The following is a 10,243-nucleotide window of genomic DNA, read 5'->3' on the forward strand; positions in this document are numbered from 1 at the left end:
CAGCCACAAAATGATGAAAATTTTTATAGTCCATAAAATGTAGTCAGCATTTTTTGGCTTGGAAGTAGCACTTATACTAAAAAAAAAAAAATTGTTTGAAACTTTCATAAAATGTTGCATCCATGCCTACCTGACATTTTAAATATATATAATTCATGATGGATCATAATTCATAAAAGCATCATAAATCATAAACTTTAAGCAAAACTGGAAGAATGGCTGAAAAATTAATTATAAGGAAACTGAGCATTCACTAGTGAGTTGAATGATTTTGAAATTAGTACTTTTACATGTCAATACGTTATATAAGACATATCAGACACATGTCAACCTGTCCGGATTTTCCGTACTATACTTAACAATAGGCAAACTAAGAAAGGCGGACATGGCATCAAATACATGGATTAGATTAATTTAGGACAAATACGTTTAAATTTAAAATGATATAAAAATATCATATTAATATATAATATATAATATCATATATAATGTGTAATATATATATTACAATGATATTAATCAGTGCAAGAAAGCATAAACCAGTGTTGATAAATGCATTCTACTTCTATTATTTGGATATATATGCATGTTTGGTTTAATTGTCACTATATAAATAGCTTAATTTGCACAGGGTTACCTATTATAATACAATTTACAGACAGCAATATCATAGGCTACGATCACTACAGTTTTTGTCACAGTAGGCCTATATACCCTCCTTGATTTGACGTTTGGTAAGGCTGCTAGTTCCGGCTCAAATCCAGTGGTGTCACTAGATATTTTAAGAGGGGGGGGGCGGTGGATAGGGGGTAGGGAATACATGAATGAGTGCCAAATTTGGGGAGTCAACATTACTTTCGCAATATGCAATTTGAAGATTGCTAAGACAAGCCTGCATGAAGTCCAAGGCCCGTTATTATTAGTCCCCAGATGGGGTATCAAGGGTTCAAATTTAGCCCTCTGACACACAAGCTATCTGCACTTCGAGAAAGAATACTAGCTTCAAATCAGCATGAAGATGGATACATGTGCATATAATTACATAATGCATGTAAGATGTACATATTAAAGGAAACTTTAAGGAGGCAAATTTATCATGGTTTGTAAAATAGGATCATAATTGATTAGGGGTTTGCTGGTGGGGGAGTGGGAAAACTCCATTGTTTACTTTGCAAATGAGCCCCATCCTAGCTAACTCTAAGGATAATAACTTGTGAAGATATACGAGCAGGTTGTTATATAAAGAAATGATTAAATTGAAAAAACAAAATTCACAAAAATTAATGCTTTTGTCATGTAATACAAAATGCACAGAGGAATTCACCCCTTAATTTTCCTATCTTTTCAACTAAACTTAAAATTATAATTTGCTAAATTTTCTCCGACATATTATAAAAGCCAGCTTGCGAACACTCTCCCTTAATAAAATACTTAGTAGCAGTACAAACTCAACCCTGTTGTAAAAAGTGATGTATTCACAATATATATAGGAGAGAAACAGACTTACCTATGCTACAGAAATTATGCTTGGTAACATCTCAGAGCAAAAAATCCAAACTATATCAAAATCACTCATCAGAAGACGATGTTCCCGGCAAGCTGTTGATTAAAAAAACAACAACAGGTACCTGTTTGAGATATCTGCATGAGACTAAAATCTCTAGGCAGCTGGCAAGAACATTATGCAGAAATCTTAGCAGCCAAAGATTTCCTCCCTCTTGAGGTGAAGTCTTCTTGTTTATGAGAGATGCTCATGCCAAGGCCGTATCTTCCTTCTGTTTTTGTCTCGAAAATTCATGCCCAGAGGAGTTGAGATATCTCTGGATTTTTCTACCGCTAGCCGCAGACGATGGTTTCTATCGGCAAACTAACTCTCCCAGGTAACCTTAAAAATGCATACAGCTCTGCTCATGCCTTTGTCACGGTCAGGAAATTGCTTTCTTTCCCGGACAGTATAGAGCCAGCCCAGATGCAATTTATCGCTGTTTTGTCCAAAAAAGAAAAAGAAATTGGGTCTGGCTGGCTTTTGTCTTTTTCTATGAAATTGACATGCAGCAGTTGTTTGGAAAGCTAGCTCTGTGGCAGTACAATTTTTTGTCACATAGTGTTATCTAATTTGCCATGTAATGATCAATTTGTACGGACGACAACGATAGGCTGCAATTCACGGCAGAGCCGAGTTCAAAATTGGAGATTCTGTGGCACGCAGTCACGCCGGGTTATTCATATGAGATGGGAGGCACTACTCTAATGTCTTAAATTGCATGTGTGCATAATGTCTCTATTTTGTCATCAATCATATCCAGGAGATGCATTTATTATAGTCAGGTTGGGTATTTATTTACAGTGTGTTGATATACGTACGTGTGTGAGAGTGCGTTAATTATTGAGGGATTAATTTTCGACCTGCAGATGAACAATATTATATACTGTGTATATGTATATATATATAAATATATATATATATATATATATATATATATATATTTATTTACAGTGAATTTTCATGTGTTCATATTTACCTAAATTTATTATGTCTGCCAAAAAAACTAATTATTCAACACAGTATGTAAAAGTTTGTTTTGAAAGTGGCTCTAGTTAAAGTATGTACAAATAATTGTCATGAAAATAAATATATTCTGCCTTTTTTTTCTTGTAAAGTATTAAATTATAATACTCAGGGAAGATTTAACACTTCTGCCTATAGGTAACTTTGTGGGTGTAATTAACTGGACTAACTTTGTCAAAGAGGGGTTTTAAAAGATCTGTTCTTGCTATCAGTGTAATTATGAGAGGTATAAGCTTTGTGTTATGGGTGTGTGGGATGCAAAGTACTGTAGATTGAAGTGGTTGTGTAAACAACACAATCTGCGAGGGATGTTGGAGGAGGGACTGCTTACCTGTCTGTAAGACAGGTAGGGGCTGGCAAGTTATCATGCAGGAGGAGTTGGTTCACTTATACTATACCTGAATAATATATCTGCCATTATAGTTTGCATTGATTTGGTATTGATGGATGGGTGGGTGGATGGATGGATTGGTGCATGGGTGGACGGACAGGCGGATACTATCTATATATGCCATTATAGTTTGCATTGATTTGGCATTGATGGGTGGGTGGATGGGTGCAGGTGGGTGGATGGATGCATGGGTGGAAGGATGGATGGATGGATGGATGGGTGGGTGGATGGATGGATGGTTGGATGGCTGGGTGGATGGATGGATGGATGGAAGGATGGGTGGATGGATGGATGGGTGGGTGGGTGGGTGGGTGAGCGGGCTGACGGGCAGACGCAGGAACGTATAGGTGGATGCTAGATCTGCCATTATAATTTGCATTGATTTGGCAGCGCACCACAGTAATTTCACAGCCTGTAAGGGGCCATGTCATTATATTTGAAAATGCATCAATTAAGTCAGTATTGCCAGTGAGAGGAACCACGTACAGAAATAACAGAAAGAAAGGAAGACTTCACATATTATTTCAACCCTTCCTTTTTGAGTTTGTTGTATACTCTCAGATCTGATCAATAAATCAAAGTTTATGATGATCAAGATCATTTTGCCATCATCTGCATCAACTCAACTATAGAGGGGCAAGGTATAGCTGTTTTTCCCGAGCGGTAACGGCTGACTATTTTTTAAATGAAGGCAAAGCGGTGAGGGCATCGACGAAAATTTGAAATTTGTCCCGTCCGTTGAATAAAGCCCTGTTGTTTACTTGAATGCAGTCTTCATCATTTTAATCTTCTCTTTTCAGTTTTTCTTCTTCGATGGGATGGACGGAATGAACTGACACTTTCAGTTATATGTCATCGTCACTGCAAGGAGGAAATGAGAGGATGACTAGAGGGCGATGCTTGGACCTCTGATGATAACAACAATTCCAGACTTGCTGTGACACTAATGTTAAGAGACTGTACAGTTATTACATCACATTAGAGCCAAGATATTATGGGATATACAAGAACACATGACTATATAACTGACATTATAATCTCATAGACGTTCTAAAATGTTGAAGCATACCAAATTTAATTCACTCTAATCTTACCCGTCTCCATTCAACACATTACGACTGCAATCATGGTAGTAAGACTTCAGATTCGTGGATTTGAAAGGAAGAGGTCAGTACAGTGTTGGTGCTGAAAGTTCATGAGGAATACTAAAACTAAATCACTTTGTTTCAACGTTTATTTGATCTAGGTATATTGTAGTGCATATGTTGAATAGAGACAGGTAGGTATGGTCATACGTAAAATTCCCAAACCAGTCTAGTTTGGAGTTTCTTTACCTATTGCCCAATCCTGACATAGGCAAAGGCTTCAACTGGGAGGATGATATGGTCCTTTAACCTGATGATGTTTGTCATTATTACTATTAATTAAACATTTAAGCATTTATTGACGGTTTGTATCTGGCAACACACACATTAAGAGATGATACATTGTCATGGTTCTCAAACTAGGATACTGTCTTCTATGGTAAAACTGCATTACTTTATGTGGTAGGGTGTGATCCAACAGTGTTAAAGTAAGCAAATGTTGCAGGAAAGTAAGTGGGGGGAGGGGGCGGGGTGGGAAGGGAAGGGATATGGAAGAAGGTTAAAAATCAAGAGAGATTGATTGCCAGATACAGTAAATGATGATTTGTAAAAGGTCTGAGAGCCCGCCAAATTTTGCCCAACCCAACGAATTCAATTAGAGGTTTAAAAAAGGAAAAATAACTCTGATAACCAACCCAGACATTTACACACAATTTGTCATGAAAGAACTGGCACAAAATCCATATTAGATGCATCATGCAAGAAAAAACAGCTGTACTCAAAAGAGAAAGAAAAGAAAAAGTGAAGAAAAAGACCTGGGAATTAATACAAGTTGTCGATCTGCTTGTATTATGAGGTAAATTTAAAATACATTACTAGAAAGGTTTCATTACCCCTCCGAGATATCTTAGCAATTTGTTTAATTGGATGCAGGCAGAGTGCCTGTTCTTGCCCTTGGCTTCTTTATTAATCTATTATTACAGCTATAAATGTATACTCTACTCGGTAATGTTAACCGACAAGCAATCTGGCATAGCTTCTGCTTATAATATTAAGAGATTGTGTTTTGAAAAGTAGATTTAAAATATAACTGTGCTTAGAAACTTCTGAAAACGAGAGAAGAGAGAGTTGGGAGAGGTAAATGGGAGCTGGGGGAGGGGGTAGGGGATTTTTATTGTTGTGATTGATTGGGAGTACATTTAATAGGTACTTCATGCAAGAAACATGAACCCATACCCCCACCCCCCTCCTTGACATTTTGTTTTCCTCCCTTAGCTTTGGCCCTTAGCTCTCTCAAGTACATTAGATGGAAAACTGGTTTACATACCACTGTTAATCTTTATTTCAGGTATATGCTAATACTGTAGTTGAATTGGGCCATAGACAACCGTGTAAATATTCTCAAGATTGAATACCTCATGCCCCCCCCTGGCAACCCCCTCCCTTCTCCCTACCAATCTAACTAAGTGCTCTTTCTGATTGGATTATAATCAAATGACTGCTCTTAACTAGCTAGTTGTAAATGCTGTAATCTTGGATATATTTACAATGACTAAGGAGACAACAACCCAACCATCATTATAATAATAATAAGTAATATTTATATAGCGCATAATCAGCAAAGCTGCTCAAAGCACTTTACAAATGTAAAACCTAAAAACAAATAGTAACAAAAACCAAAATATTAAATAAATAGAACCAATAAGGCAAAAAATGTAACTGCCAAAAACAACAATATAAAAAACACACCTGTACTACACGATACTAGAAACTAAAACGCAATAGTCCAAAACAATTTCAGAAGTATGTTAATAGTAAAATAGATTAAATCATAGTCAATGTTTAAATATAAATAAGTATGAGAAATTATTGATCCCTAGCCTGCCATATTCTGGATTGTATCAAATAAAGGTGGGTGTGGTACGTGTGATCCTGGTTACACGATATGGAAGGTATGTTTTCTAGCTTATGATTGGTCCCTTCTGCAAAGAATTGGTTAATGAATACTGCCATCTAAAGGCTGAATAGCTCAGTAGCGAGAGCATAGGACTGTTTGAACTCAGGTTTGAATCCAGTTCTAGTCAAAAGATTTCATTACCCTTTTCATATCTGTAGTTTCCACAACTTGATAAGAGCTCCCTCCCCCCCCCCCCCCCCCAAAAAGAGGCTAGGATGGGATTCCAACCTGTGGCTTCAGGTTTACAGTTTACTTCCTCTATTAATTCCCAGTTAGTTTTCCTTTGTTGATTTAAAAAATTCAATAGTTAATTGAATGATGGAAGTTAACACGACCAAGTATTGATACAAAAATTTGCTCATTTGAAATGAATGTTTTTTCGTGATTGGTTGAGTTTAGAGAAACAGCACACATTTTTTTATGACATGTATTCAAACTGTGACAATGAAATCCAATGAGGTGAATAAATAAATAACTTGAAAACCTTATGACATTTGAAATGTTTTAGTCTTCATTTTGCAGTGATGTTTTCTTTATGATTGGCAAGTACAGGTAAGCAGGAAGACCAGCTTTGAGAAATATTCGGAGGCGACTGAAGAGGGTTCAATATGGGAGGGGAGGGTGAAGAGCACAGATCCCTGATTGGCAGTGAGACACACATTTAACTGACACCTTTTCAAAGCCGTTTGCCTCAATCAGAGATTTGAATGTCTAATTAAACTCCCTTCAATGTCAATCTGGGAATAATCTGGAAGATCTGAGCCTCTCTAGGACGATACTATTAAAAACTATCGAGCAATTGTTAGCATTCTGAAATGTAAGGTCAATACTGATGAGATTTAAAAGCTCATTAGGTTCAAAGGGAATGAAATACTGATTTTTTACCGAGATGGAGAAGTTTCAATTTTCAAAGAGTGTGTATGGGATATGATGAGAAAGCTGTCAAATAACAGAGTCTGTTAAATAATGCATTCTTTTCTGTCAACAGTTCCAAATTAGAGAGAGAGTTGGAGAGAGACAATTTGCTCTAAGTTAACAATTGTTCCAGCAACAATTACAGGATCAGTTTGAATTAACTGGAACACAAATCAATTATCTTCTTCAGGGCCGTTCCCAAATTAGTTTCCGATTGCAGTAGCATACTTGTATGGAAGACATGTGTTCTTACTTATTAACCTTACGGACACAAAACAAAAACGGTTTTAAATTGCTTACTGTAGCTGATTTGCAGCAAGTTACTTTACTCAGTATTGCTTTGGTTTAGATAAGCTTGAAATAGGATGCAACTGTATCTACTTAAGGTTTCCACTAACTTCGAAGTAACGTGTGTTCGCACGGTAATTGCAAGCGAGTTTCTACAGCATTCAACTTTATTGGCAAGCCGCATATGACGGAGTTCATCTTACCAGTATTGGAAAGACAGAATTACATTTAGTCTCTTATATGTTTAGGTCTTTCCCAAATGAAGGAAAACCACTGAGTTCAATGAAAAACAGCTTCAGACTTTGGTTTTTACAAAAGATTTCATTTTACAAAAAAGTTTTATTGATAAGATTTCATTTCAGAATTCTGTTTGCTTTTATGTAAGGTTGTTTTTGTACTTTTGTTTCAAAACATATTTTGCAATGTTTTTTGGGGGGGAGAGAAACCAAATATTTTCACAAAGCAGTTTTTGAGAAAGATATTTGGAGAAAACAGCAAAAACTTCTTTCACAAAATCAAACAGCCTTTTCTAAATTACCTTTCTTGAAGAAAAAAAGTGGAACATGCTTTATATCACTATTGGTACAAATCTACCAGACTGTGGTTTCTGTTTTCAAACTTTATCAACAAGCTTACTTTGCTCTGTCACAATTCAACATTAATGAACTGTTATCCTTTTAGGTTTAGGCTTTTAGCATGTAAAAATAAGCAATTACAACAATTACTAACTGTTTGAAGTTGAATGTCTATGAGCCCTGTGTGTATCCCCCCCCCCATCCAGCCCACCCCCATCCTGGTCCAGCACATTGTTACATTCTTGAAGTGTCTGCTCAGGAGACAAATCATGAGTTTCATCCGGGTTAAATAATGATCGCGAGCTCCATAACACATAGCAGTGACATATAAGAAAATGTTAACAAGTGAACAGTGGGGGAGGGGGGGATGGTTAGATCAAACCTGTGACCATGCAGCTTGGGCATCTTCCATGCACAGCTGAGCATTTCCTAGATTACCTAAATGGGGCAGAAAGTTTTAACATTTTCTCAATATTAGACTAATTTATCTCACAATCTTGATTTTTCTTTCCTGAACTTTTTACTACATGATTTCGACTTTTCCACGAAATTTGCAACTTTTATTCCTCGAAAATTGGTCATTTGTGTTCGAAATTTCCATCTGTCATACCAAATTGTTGGCATGTCATTTAAAAATGTTGACTCCTGCTTTTCTTATTTCGGGTATTTTTTAAAAATTCATTTCAGTATTGTGTTCGCCTTACAACTTCGACAAACATATATCAGACTTTCGATTTTGTTATGGAAACTTGGACTATATATTATATCTCGACATCATTTGCATTCATTCTTCGACACTGCGATATTTTATAACAAAATTTCGAAACATAAAAAGTTCCACTTTATCTTTTAACATGTTATGATATCGGTTTGAGCCGACTTATTCCTTGACGTTGCGACTTTTTATCTTAAATGTTCGACTATTTTAGCTAAGCATATCATTTTTCTTTAATTGATAGGGTTAGGATGGCACTAAGGAAGGTTTAGGGTAGTCTAAGCCTAACGTAAGCAACGACTGAGGGTAACGAAAGGTTCACATAAATGTTGAAATGCCGGTGTTCCAGCCAACTTTGGACGTATTGTCAAGACTTCGAGAGAAAAAAGAGGCGAAAATTCTACATGCATGATAAGCTAAATTGTATAGTTAAATGAGTACGTGGTGCTGTAAACTGAATTACATCTATATACAGGAGGGAAGTTTATGTAGAAATGTTAATTGCCATAAAGTAATTGGCCTAGCGATAAATCTGCCAACCGTGACTCTCAAACAAGCTAATTGTTTCATAATTCAACGTATGATTCTCGTCAGTATAGTTCGGTTATTCAATTGGTAGGCTACGGTACACTTAATTGGACTACGACAACGCGGCAATTAGCCAATTTGGTTTCGACTCTGATATTGTAGTGAATCAACCTTAATGTATCAATACCTACAAGTTCACTGCATTAAGTCTCTGTAAGTGCCTTGCAACAAAAAACACATTATGGTCATACCATTCTATTGAGAAGATCATGTGAGTTTGTAAATTTTGTGAAGGTCATTGAATGTATCTCGCAGTTGGTAGAGCCGAGGTGCCTTATCATCGTGGCAATTGCATGTGCCAGATTTATCATTGTCATGTAGGACCCCTTAGTACAACCAGGGAACTGGAACACAGCTCTCTGCTACGACTCTACAGGTGTACTAATATTCTTTAAAAAAAAAGTGTGTGGCGAGTCACTGGAGCCTTGGGAGTCATTGACTATTTTTAACAAGCATCCGCGTTCCAGGGAGAGAAAAAAAGTAGCCTATGTTGTAACTTATATCTAGAATATACCTTCTACTTGCAAGTTATATCACTTATGATTACTTTAAAATAGTTTGGGATATCTGATATTGCGGAATATAACGATGCCAAGGGCGGCGGAACCGGGAGGCACAGGGGGCACGTGCCCCCCCCACTTTTCCTAAGGTTAAAAATGTGCCCATTTCTACATAAATATTTGTAAATAAAAAAAGAGTTTACAAAGCGAAACCCACGTCGAATGAAACATTTCGGGAAGTTTTAAATGTTTACTACCACAGGCGTAGGAGCCCAATTTGATTTTGGGGGGGGGGACTGTAACGACTTGCCCGAAAAATGTTACCAAAATTGTTCGCGCGCTACGCGCGCGTTAAACATCTTAGTGTGCATATCATATAGGCATGCGTTGGTTATTACATCGCATGCCAATAACATACAATCATTTGCCGTCTTATAACCCTTCCAAATTGGTTATAATTATTGGCAAAGTCGTTACAATAATAATGATCATAATAATATCAGTTTAACCATTGAAAAACACATAGAAAATTATTTTTCTTTCAGTATTTTCACATATTTCATTTGCTTTCATGCATGTATCGATCGCGTGTGCAGGGACTTGGACTTTATAATGATTTCACCTCATTTTGCCTTTTTCCTTGTTTCCCAATTTGCACAT

At 36.6% G+C, this 10,243-nt stretch overlaps 2 protein-coding genes across 2 annotated transcripts in view; one reads left to right on the forward strand and one right to left on the reverse strand.

Moving 5' to 3' along the window:
- The window catches only part of LOC139978159 (myogenesis-regulating glycosidase-like), a 43,527-nt gene extending 41,126 nt beyond the window's left edge, over positions 1–2,401 (reverse strand). The window contains exon 1 of the mRNA XM_071988063.1: positions 1,508–2,401. The gene's annotated coding sequence lies outside the window, so the exon portion shown is untranslated. The remainder of the gene's footprint in view (positions 1–1,507) is intronic.
- LOC139978164 (snurportin-1-like) overlaps positions 1–6,198 on the forward strand; it is a 55,762-nt gene extending 49,564 nt beyond the window's left edge. The window contains exon 9 of the mRNA XM_071988086.1: positions 3,761–6,198. The gene's annotated coding sequence lies outside the window, so the exon portion shown is untranslated. The remainder of the gene's footprint in view (positions 1–3,760) is intronic.
- The last annotated feature ends 4,045 nt before the right edge of the window (positions 6,199–10,243 follow it).

The sequence above is a fragment of the Apostichopus japonicus genome, chromosome 13 (assembly GCF_037975245.1).
Source record: "Apostichopus japonicus isolate 1M-3 chromosome 13, ASM3797524v1, whole genome shotgun sequence".
NCBI classification, from domain to species: domain Eukaryota; kingdom Metazoa; phylum Echinodermata; class Holothuroidea; order Aspidochirotida; family Stichopodidae; genus Apostichopus; species Apostichopus japonicus.